The following is an 11,804-nucleotide window of genomic DNA, read 5'->3' on the forward strand; positions in this document are numbered from 1 at the left end:
ACAGAGACGTAAGCACATGAGCATGTTGGTTTTATTTCCCAGATACTACGACAGGAACCCAACACCACTTTGTTCCTCTCTACTCCCCACACCTTCCCCAAATTCTCCATTCCCAGGTACACTCTTCAAAACCACAGCAGAGACTTTGACAAGTTATGGACTTGATTTTAAAAATGTGGTGCATTTCCTATTTCACTCTGCCAAGTTGTCTACAGATGTTTCAGTACTGGAATGGAAATTAAGCCACTCGGGCAACGGCGACATAAGACCTCTGTGTTATTTCTTACAACGGCACATAAATCTGCAATGATCTCAAAAAAAAAAAAAAAAAAAAAAAAAAAAAAAGTGTAATTGAAAAAAATCAGGCTACTCAGAATGTACAGTGACTGGAAGAAAGAAAGAACCCCCACTCCTCCACACACAAAAAAGCCCCACCCTGAAAATCAACTTTTTGAGTTTGAGTTTGACCAACTTCCTCAGTCAAGCTCTACCTATATATAGATTCCATTTGGTGCCTCGAGGGAGGTCAAGCAACAGAAAACAAAACCTGTTTCTGCCTTCTCCTTCCCCTCACCAAAGTGATCGGTTCCTTAAAAGCATATGCATACGCCTGCAGTCCACACAAAACTGCCGAGAACTGTTTGCTCCGGAGAGGGGAACAGGGCTGCACCCAGACAGAGAGGAAGATACACCCTTCACCACAGACCCTTTTGGACTTTTGGGTTTTAAATTCTGTGTGCATATTACCTAGTCCAAGAATACTATCAACCCCCAGATCTTACACATCCTTTGACGGTCTAGCCCAGTGGTTCTCAACCTTCCTAATGCCGCGACCCTTTAATACAGTTCCTCATGTTGTGGTGACCCCCAACCATAAAATTATTATCGTTGCCTCTTCATAACTGTAATTTTGCTACCTTTATGAATCGTAATGTTTTCCGATGGACTTAGGCAACCCACAGGTTGAGAGTCGCTGCTGTAGAGCCTAAGACCATCGGAAAACACAGATATTTACATTATGATTCATTAACAGCAGCAAAATTACAGTTATGAAGTAGCAACAAAAATAATTTTATGGCTGGGGGTCACCACAACATGAGGAACTGCATTAAAGGGTCTCTGCATTAGGAAGGTTGAGAACCACTGGAACATCACCTTGTCTATGAGCATTTCCCAGTCAGAATTCATCCTCTCCTGTGTGTCCCACAGGCCAATGGTTCTCAGTTGAAAAACCTGAGAGTTTGTTTTAAAAATGCCCACGCTCAGGCCCTGGCCGGTGTTCTCAGTAGAGTGTCAGCCTCTGCACCTAAGGGTCCCGGGTTTGATTCCCGGCCAAGGCCACCCATCTATATGTCTCTCTCACATGATGTTTCTCTCTCTTTCCCTGTCCCTCCCTCCCTTCCACTCTCTCTGAAAAACAATGGAAAAAATATTCTCTGGTGAGAATTAACAAAACAAACAAACAAACAAAAAACAAGCTCAGCCTCTCCCCCATTTCCGGACCAACAGATTGAGAATCTCAAAGGGAAGGGGGGTCAGGGTGGGGTGTTTGTTTGTTTAGAGTGGTTTAAAAAAAACAACTCCTCAGGTAATGCTCAATTGTACTCAGGATCCAAAACTTCTGCCCTGACACTTTACGGAGCCAATATTCAAACACTTACCTTAAAAGTAAACACTGAATAATCTGTTACAAAAATATTTTTTTTCAATACTTTCTCTCCTTTTATCTCATTTTGTCTTCAGAGCAATTCTGTGAGCTGGGCAGCGATGCCTGGAAGTGTTAGCTTGAGCTTTTCAGTTCTGTATTTCTCCGTGTCTGACCATCTACCGTGAAAAGGAAACCAGATTTCACACCCACACCCATATCTCAGCACCATCCTCCACACACAGGTGGTGTTCCACTGCAGTTTATCAGCAAAGTGAACAGTGAGAAGTCCGGCAGGAAGTGTTTCTCCATCAGCTCACCTTCCTGAAAGCGTCTTCAGATCACCAGGAGGAGTTTATCTCCCTATTTATTCCTCTCAAAATCATCTCAGGTGCATGCTCACAATGCAGACTCCTGGGCCCTGGGATTACAGAACCAGGATTTCTCAGAATGACATTCAGGAATACCTCTTTTTGTATTTTTGAATGTGTATGTGGTAATAAAATGTACATAATATAAAAGTCACCTTCTTAACCATTAAAAAAATGTTTTTATTGATTTCAGAGAGGAAGAGAGAAAAAAAATCATTGATTGGCTGCCCCTTGCACTCCCCACACTGGGGATTGAGCCAGCAACCTGGGCATGTGCCCTGACTAGGAATCAAACTGTGACCTCCTGTTTCATAGATTGATGCTCAACCACTGAGCCACGCTGGCCAGGTGTCTTAGCCATTTTTAAGTGCTCAGTGCAGTGTCATTAGTACATACACATTGTTCTGCACCCATCATCACCATTTCTTCAGAACTTTTTAATCTTCTCAAACTAAAACTCTGTACCCATTAAGCAATAACTCCCCATTACCCTCTCCCAAGTCCCTGACAACCTGCATTTTACCTTCTTGTCTCTGGATTTGACCTCACGTATATGGAATTATGCAGTGTTCGTCTTTTTGTAACTGGCTTATGACACTTAGCACAATGTCTTCGAGGTTCATCCACACTGTACCATACAGCAGGATTTTCTTTCTAAGGCTGAATAATATTTCACTTTATGTACAATATATGCCACATTTTGCTTATGCATTCATCCATTGAAGAACATCTAGGTCGCTGCCACTTCCTGACTATTGTGAATAATCTACATGGAAGTGCAAATAGCTTTTTGAAATCCTGGTTTCAATTTTTAAAAATATGTCTACCAAAAAGTAAGATTACTGGATCATTGGTAATTCTATTTTTATTTTTTTTGAGAAACCTCCATAATCTTTTTCATGGTGGCGGAACCATTTGTCTTGCATTCACACCAACAATAAGTGGGGGTTCTGATTTCTCCATATCCTGTATCAGCACTTGGAATTTCCCTTTCTCTCTCTCTCACTCTCTCTTTCTTTCTTTCTCTTTTCCTTTCCTTTTGATAGTATCCATCCTGGTAGATGTGAGATGATATCCCACTTGGCTTATATTTACATTTCCCTGATAATTAGTGATGTTGAGCATCTTTTTATATGCTTGTTGACTATTTTTATATCTTTGGGAAAATGTCTATTCAAATTCTTTGCCCATTTTTAATCAGGTTGTTTGGGGGGTTTTTTGTTATTGGGTTGTAGGGGTTCCTTATATACTCTAGATATTAGCCCCTTATCAGATTATGATTTTGCAAATATTTTCTCTCAGTTCCATATGTATATTTTCTTTCTATTCTGTTGGTTGATACATTTGCTGCACAGAAGTTTTAACCTTTGATATATTCACAACTGTCTATTTTTACTTTTGTTGCCTATGCTTTTGACATTATAACAAGAAATCATTACCAAATACAATGTCATAGTGTTTGACATTATGTTTTCTTCTAAAAGTTTCAGATCTTACTTTAGGTCTTTAATCCATTTTGAATTAATTTTTGTATACGATGTAAGGTAAGGGTCTAACTTCATTTTTTTGCATGTGAATATCCAGTTTTCCAACATCATTTATTGAAGAGACTAACCTTTTCCCATTGTGGTGTCTTGGAACCCACATTGAAAATAATTTGACCGTTTATGTTAGAGTTTATTATTGTGTTGTATACCCTATTCTATTGGTCTATATATCTGTCTCTATACTAGTAACATATTGTTTTGATTACTATAGCTTTGTAATATGTTATTAAATCAGAAAGTGTAAGGCCTACAGCCTTGTTTTTCTTTTTCAAGATGGTTTTGGCTATTCAGGGTGCTTTGAGATTTCATATGAATTTGGGGATGGATTTTATATTTCTGAAAAACATGCCACTGGCATTTTGATAGTTTCTTGAGATATAGTTAGTTTGTTGATTTGAGATCTTTCTTTGTTTTTAGTATAGGTAATTTCCAATATAAAACTTCTGTCTGGGATGTTTAGCTGCATCTCATAAGTGTTGCTATATTTATATTTTGTTTTCCTTTGTCTCAAGGTATTTTCTAATTTCCCTTGTGACCTACTCTTTGACCCATTGATTCAAGAGCTAACTTTCTAGGTTTTTGTTTTTGGTTTTTTATGGGTTTTTTTGGGAGGGGCGAGGTGGGGGGCAGTTTCTATCTAACTGAGGCAAAAGACCAGATGCAAAGCAGACAGGGCTCTCATGCACAGCACGGACTTTGAAGGCCCACATTATGAGATGCCCACAGTCTGGAGATGGATCATCAAAACACCAGCTGAGGAGACCAAGGGGCTTGTTGAGTGTTGCGATCACTATCTCTATTTGAGGCTCGGTGGGTATTTGTGGTTCTGTCCAGGTATTTGTGGTTCTGTCCACTGGTTTGTGGTGCAGTGACTATCCCCAGAACACAGCGCAGCTATCTTTTATTCTCATGTTCAGAGAGAATAAGCCACAGGCAGAGAGACAGTCTGGAGAGAGGCCCACCAGACACTTCTCAAGCTTTAAGTATTCTAATGGTGAGTGGTAAGTTGTCTATCTGGCCTCCATATCGCTTCCTCTACCTACTTCTTCTTTAGAAACCACTGCTCTCCATTCTCTTCCCTCATTAAAGGGAGAAGGAAAAGAGTGAACAATATACCATGTGCTTTATATGCATTATTCCATTGAATCCTCACTTAGTATTATGATCCTCATTTTATCGTTGACAGAACTGAGGCTCACAATGGCTAAGTAACTTGCTCAATAATTATTGAATAAGTGGACAGTAAGAGGAAGAGATTAGACTCAAAAGAAATCGTTCTGGATCTAACACCCATTATAACTACTTCTCCCATTTATTCAACAAATATTATGTGCTCACATTATGGTAGGGGCTCAGGAAAAACAGCAACAACAACAGATAGGGCTTCCTCACCCAAGGAAACCACTGCTAGTAGAGGAGATAGTTACCAAAATTGTAAATATAACAGATTTTTTAAAAGAAGTGCTACAGTGGTGTAAATACTATGAGAACACAAAGAAGCATGAATTCTAGGTTTAAGTAGGAAGACGTATCACATTTAAGGCAAAAAAAAAAAAAAAAAAGGAAGGACGTTTGGAAGTTGTGTGTCTGTGTATGTGTGTGTGTGTGTGTGTTATTGATTTTAAGGAGAGAGGCAGGGAGAGGGAGAGACAGAGATGTGAGAGAGAAACATCAATGAGTTGCCTTCCATACATGCCTGAAGAGAGAAGCAGGGTCTGATCCATAGCCTCTGTGGCAGCTGTCAATCAGCACTTGCCTCTGTCTTTATTTTGGGGCCTGGTCAGCAGCCATGCCTTCATTTCTCCAGGCCTCCACTGGTGCTGCTGATCAGCCCCACCTTTCTGATCAGGCCCCATTGATAGACCTAGAGATGCTGACTGGCATAGAAAATGACCAATCAGTTCCGGGAGGAGAATCCAAGATGGCGGCATAGGTAACACCTAACTGCAGCCTCACACAACAATTTCAATAGAATACAACTAAAATACAAAATGGACATTACCCAGAACTACAGGAAAGTCGACTGACTGGAAATTCTACAATGAGAAGGAAAGAGAAAACCAGAAGGAAAGTCAGAGGAGCTGTAAAAGCCTAAGGTACGGAGACACATTGCAAGCACAGAGAAGACGGAGCTGGAGAGGAGGGGGAAGCTGAGTGCCTGGCTGGCGTTCCCTAGTGGGAAGGAGATAAAAGCTCCGGACTGTGCTGAACCCCATATCTGACAGCACTGAACCCCAGTTCTAGGCCAGACCCTGGGGACCCAGGCTCATACAGAGGGAGCCTGGGCTGTAAGGCGGAAACCCAGGGAGCAGTGAAAGGAAGTCCCGGAGGCGCGCACATTACCGTGGGATTGCCCTGGCGGGAAGGAGACAAAAGCTCCAGACTGCTCTGAACCCCACTTCCAACCCCACTTCCAACTGAACTGAACCCCAATTCTGGGCTCATTGGGGGATAGCTTAGACTGTTTGGTAGCAGGCGAAACTCAAGGGCACCTTTCTCTTAGAGATGCTTGCAACGAGTACTGAAGGACCCTGAAGGACCCTGAGGAATATTGAGACTCAGGAGCCTCATAGGGTGGGGCTGATGGAAGCCAAGGCTGTAGGCTCCACCTGAAACTCCGCCCCATCCAAGCTGAACACAGAGACTTTTAAGGCTACCAATTCAGGGAAGCTGCGAAAATGCCGAGACAAGGAAACAGATCACAAACGAAAGAAATGGAGGACAAAAAGCAACTGAATATAGAGTTCAAAACCAGCTTATAAGGTTTTTCAAGAATTTCCTAGAAAAGGCGGATAAGACCTATGAGGATATGAAAAGGGATCAACTAAAAATAATAAGGGATCGACAAGAAATAATAAGGGATCAACAAGAAATAAGGGATCAACAAGAAATAAAGAATACATTGTCTGAAATAAAAAATATTATACAGAGTCCTAAAAACAGAATGGAAGATCGCAAGAATCAAGTCAAAGATTTGGAACATAAAGAGCCAGAAGACACTCCTCTGCAGAAGCAAGAAAAGAGAATCCAGAAAGTTGAAGATAGTGTAAGAAACCTCTGGGACAACTTCAAGCGAACCAACATCAGAATTATGGGGGTCCCAGAAGATGAGAGAGAGCAAGATATCAAAAACATACTGAAAGAGCCGAAACTGGTTTGGCTCAGTGGTAGAGCATCCGTCTGTGGACTGAAAGGTCCCAGGTTCGATTCCAGTCAAGGGCATGCACATTGGTTGTGGGCACATCCCTGTAGGGGGTGTGCAAGAGGCAGCTGGTCGATGTTTCTCTCTCATCAACGTTTCTAGCTCTCTATCCCTCTCTCCTCCTCTCTGTAAAAAAACAATAAAATATATTTTTTTAAAAATACTGAAAGAAATAGTGACAGAAAACTTCCCCCCACCTGGTGAAAGAATTAGACCTACAAGTCCAGGAAGGGCACAGAACCCCAAACAAAAGAAATCAAAAGAGGACCACACCAAGACACATCATAATTAAAATTCCAAGAGCAAAAGACAAAGAGAGAATATTAAAAGCAGCAAGAGAAAAGCAGGTAGTTACCTATAAAGGAGCACCCATACGAATGTCAGCTGATTTCTCAACAGAAACCATGCAGGCCAGACGGGAATAGAAGAAATATTCAAGGTGATGAGTAGCAAGAACCTACAGCCAAAAATAATCTACCCAGCAAAGCTATCACTCAGAATCAAAGGCCAGATAAAGAGCTTCACTAATAAAAAAAGTTAAAGGAGTTCATCACCACCAAACCAGAATTATATGAATTGCTGAAGGGGGTTCTTTCAGAAGAGAAAGAAAATAAATATAAAAATTATGAACAACAAATACATAACTATCAACAAGTGACTCTAAAAACAAAGGGAATTAAAAAACCTGATGAACAATATTAACTGTTGAATATAATAGAATCAGAGGTATGGAAGGGGAGTGGACTGATGATTCTCAGGGAAAAGAGGAGTGGGAGGTGCAGGAAGAGACTGAACATAAACTGTGCACCTATGGATGAGGACAATGGGGAGTGGGGAAAGGGCAGAGGGTGGGGTAGGAACCTGGTGGAGGGGGGGAAAAATGAGGAACTTTTGTAATAATATGAACAATAAAGGTTTATTAAAAAAAAAAAATGACCAATCAGAACCAAATTGGCTAGCAGAGGAGGGCAGTTGGGGGCCATTGGGCCAGGAGGGGAGGGCAGTTGGGGGTGATCAGGCCAACTGAAGAACAGTTAGGTGTTTACCAGGCCAGCAGGGGAGCAGTTAGGGGGTGATCAGGCTGGTAGGCAGAAGCGGTTAGGGGCAATCAGGCTGGCAGGTAGGTGAGCAGTTAGGAGCCAGCAGTCCCGGATTGTGAGAGGGATGTTTGACTACAATGTTGGACATGGGATTGGGCCTAAATAGGCAATCGGACATCCCCCGAGGGGTCCCAAGCTGGGCTCAGGGACCCTCCCCTCCCAATGCACAAATTTTGTGTACCAGGCTTCTATAGAGTACCATATATTTAACTTAATTTTCATCTATCTCCCCCACCAGGCCTTAAGCTCCATAAGGACAGGATTTTTTGCCTATTTTATTCACTTCTATATTCCCAGGAGCTATTACAGTGTATGGCACAGACTAGGCATTCAATAACTTTATGCAACACATCAATATATTAACAAATAAATGAATGGTGATTCTTGTGGAAGAGACTGGTCCAAGATGCGACTGCTGTCCAACACAAGCTGGACCCTGGCCCAAAAGGTTGCTTACTGCAACCTCCCTCAGACTCTATCTGATCACTCTGCAGAATTCTTCAGCCCCTGCTGTATAGCACAGAGATCCCTTTCATCTTGCAGCCACCCAAGTCAAGCCTTGTGTGTATGTTTCCTTTAATATACTCTATTGGTCAACAGACTGGAATGGTCAGCCTCTTCCGTTGGTCTCTCCCTGCCCTCTGCTTGCGGAGGGGGATCTTCAGTCCCAGGGCCTTTTCCCTGGGTCTGTGTGTACAAACAACGCTCCACGGACACTCTAACATCGCTGGCCCTATGAAATGTGCTTCAGAATTGTGGTGGCAATGATTTCTGTATTGTCAGACATATAATTAATAAGTCAACTATGTGCAATAAGGAAACACTGCTGGGGACAGAAGACAGCACCATGTGAGACAAGTAGAGTCCCCTGTCTCCAAGGAGCTGTGGCTTGACCAGAAACGAAATTATCTGAAATTTGAACAACCCCAGAAAATCCAGTGAACATGGATTTGTGGTCTTAGACAATAATTTGCAGGAGAGTGACAAAAATGAAGTCTCGCTGCATCTCTTTAAAACCAAGGGACCAGCACAGTGATCTATTCAGCGTGTTGAGTCTGGCATATGCAAAAACTGAAGGACCTTGTTCCCTTTTTTTTTTTTTCCTTTCTGCTTTAACAGAAGATAATTCTTTCAAGGGTCAGTGTTAACTTTTGCAATTGTGTCTTGTTAGCACTTTCCTGTCAACTTTTCTGGTTGTGTCAATCTGGGGGAAGGACCCAATGTAGAAGTCAGTTTTTCAAGAGTTGCATCAAGTCCAACAGCACTTTTTTCCTCACAAAGAGGCACTAACAGAACAGGAGATGGGTCAGGTGTGACTTCCTCTACCCAGGAGCTAATTCTAAATTTTACTCCAAATCGGGTGTATTTCTTTACAAGAGTGTGTTTTTCACAGGCTGTGAAACTACTGAAACTGGTTTAGCTAGTCTGGGCGGGGATGGGATTTTCTACCCACTATTCAATTAAACCCACCGGATAACTGAATCATCCCACAAAATGAAACAAGCCTGAGTGTCTTTGGCCACAGCTAACAGCAATAAAGGGCAGGGCCCCAAAGCTTTATTTTCAGAAGGTAAATTCTTGTCTATGACACCATCACATCCATCTCCCCACCTACCTGCCCCCTCCAACCCAACTCCAGTCTAGGCGGGGTTCCTTGTGTTTCGTTCTCCAAAAACAATCCTTTGCAATGCTTAGCATTTGTGGGTGTAATTAACTCTTTCGGCTCAGGAAGGGACAGGTGACATTCATTACAGTACCCCAGATGCCTGGCGCAGGTAAGTGACCCATAGATATATGTATTGATGACCAACTGACTGACAGCCTTCTCCCTATAATTAACTTGGGGGGGGGCGGGGACGGGAAAGGGGGTCAAAAAGAGCATGGCATTTAACTAAGCCTTTATCTGAGCTCCATGCTGACTCTACCTCTTCTAGTTTTGTGACTCTGGAAAAGCCACCCAGACTTTCTGAGCTTCTATTTCCTCATCTGAAAAATAAGGATGATAATAATATTATCCTCCTCCTTCAGAGCATTTCCTAGGAGCAACTGTGATTATGGACTTGTAAGTGCTTAGTGAATAGTCAAAGCACATTAGCCAGAGTCAGTTACATGGTGAACATTTTTAAAGTGGATGCAAATTAAAAAAAAAAAATTTTACAGTGGAAAATAAGATGAGTAACTTAAAAATGGAGAATATGATCACCTGTATCTTTGCCATCTGTACATCAATGATGACAGAGAATCAGCTGCCTCCTGCATGCCCACACTGGAGATCGAGCCCACAACCTGAGCATGTGCCCTTATTGGAATCCAACTATGACTTCCTGGTTCATAGGTCTACTCTCAACCATTCAGCCACCCGGCCAGGGCTTGTCCAGACTATTTGACTGCAAGTTCCTTGAAATCCTGGGTCTTGGATTATTTATCACTGAGTGCCAAACCCTAGGTCAGGGTTGGGCCTGGGCATATTCAAAATGTATTTACTGAGTGAATGACTACCTGACCGCAATGATCTTCCCATTTCCTCCAGCTGCTGCACCCATTGCTTCCTCATGCGAAAGGCCTGTACTAATGCCTGGGGATCAAACTGCTTTACCTGAATCCAAACTCTGTCCCTCTTCCGGCGCTTGCTTATGAATCCACTCCTGAATTTTTTCTTCTGGCATGGGGTCATATCTAATCACTAATTCTCTGGAGTAGCCAAATGACATCCTAATTTCTAAGGGTACTTATAGGTTCTGACTCTTCAGGGATGTATTAAGAACACTCACGTAGGCAGAACTTCTAGGAAACTGACCCAATAAAAAAAGTTACCATCGTGTGGTGGCCAGAGCCTGAGAGGAGGGGAAATGGGGAGTTGTTGCTTAATGGATATAAAGTTTTTGTTTTGCAAGATGAAAATGTAGTGGAGATTGGTTGCGTAAAATGTGAATATATTTAATACTTACTGTGCCCTTAAAAATGGGTAACACAGCTTTTTCATCTCCTCAGTGCTGCTCCCTCTGTAGGGGGGGAGGAGAGCTCAGAGCTCAGAGCTCCTGCTCCTATAAGCCAATGCCTCTACCACCTCCTTCTGCCACCATCAAGATCATCTACCGGGACCTCATCAGTCCTGATGGGACCTTCTCCGATATCTGCCAGACCTGGGTCATCAGAGACAAACTGTGCCTGGAGGTGGCCGAGAAGACGGTCAGTAGGACAGAGGGTAACATGGATGGCGTCATTGGTGGAAATGCCTCCACTGAAGGCCCCCAGGGCGAAGGTACCGAAAGCACAGTCGTCACTGGTGTTGACAGTGTCATGAACCATCATTTGCAGGAAACGAGCTTCACAAAAGAAGCCAACAGGAAGCACCTCAAGATGACACGAAATCAAAGTGAAACGTGAAGAACAGAGACAGCAAGAGCAAAGCCTCTCATGGCAGGGGCTGCAGGACAAATCCAGCACCTCCTTGCTAATGTAGAAACCAGCAGTTCTGTTTTGGAGACCACATGAGTCCAGATGGCAGGGCTGCTCTGCTGGACCCCGTGAGGATGGTGTGATCCCACAAATGATTCTCTTTAGGGATGGAAAAGTGTTAACAATCTCGCAATTTGACCTATCACCTGTCATTGTTACTGGCCGCTGCTTTTCATCCAACACACCAGCTCGGGACAAATGGGACGATGGTATCTTGAACCCTTCGTTTATTTTTATCTTGATTTATTTGGAGCAGAGACATCGTTTTTAAGAAAAAACATGTCATGTAGGTTATCTAAAACTAAAGTGTATAAAAAATGGGTAAGACATCTTATGTGTATTTTACTACAAGTTAAAACCGTAATCATCAGACATCTCCACCATACACTGAAGAAAGAGGGCACATTCCCCACGGGATGAAGAAATTGCATTTTACTTTCTGACAGATTGTCTGGAAGCTGGGAGGTGTTCTTATCACTT

At 42.5% G+C, this 11,804-nt stretch overlaps 1 pseudogene across 1 annotated transcript; it reads left to right on the forward strand.

Annotated features, from left to right (window-relative positions):
- The first annotated feature begins 10,697 nt into the window (after positions 1-10,697).
- Positions 10,698-11,595, forward strand: LOC311621152 (translationally-controlled tumor protein-like; annotated as a pseudogene). The gene has a single exon. The product of its transcript is annotated as a translationally-controlled tumor protein-like (transcript).
- The last annotated feature ends 209 nt before the right edge of the window (positions 11,596-11,804 follow it).

The sequence above is a fragment of the Pipistrellus hanaki genome (genome assembly GCF_964339955.1).
Source record: "Pipistrellus hanaki genome assembly, chromosome: 1".
Lineage (NCBI taxonomy): Eukaryota > Metazoa > Chordata > Mammalia > Chiroptera > Vespertilionidae > Pipistrellus > Pipistrellus hanaki.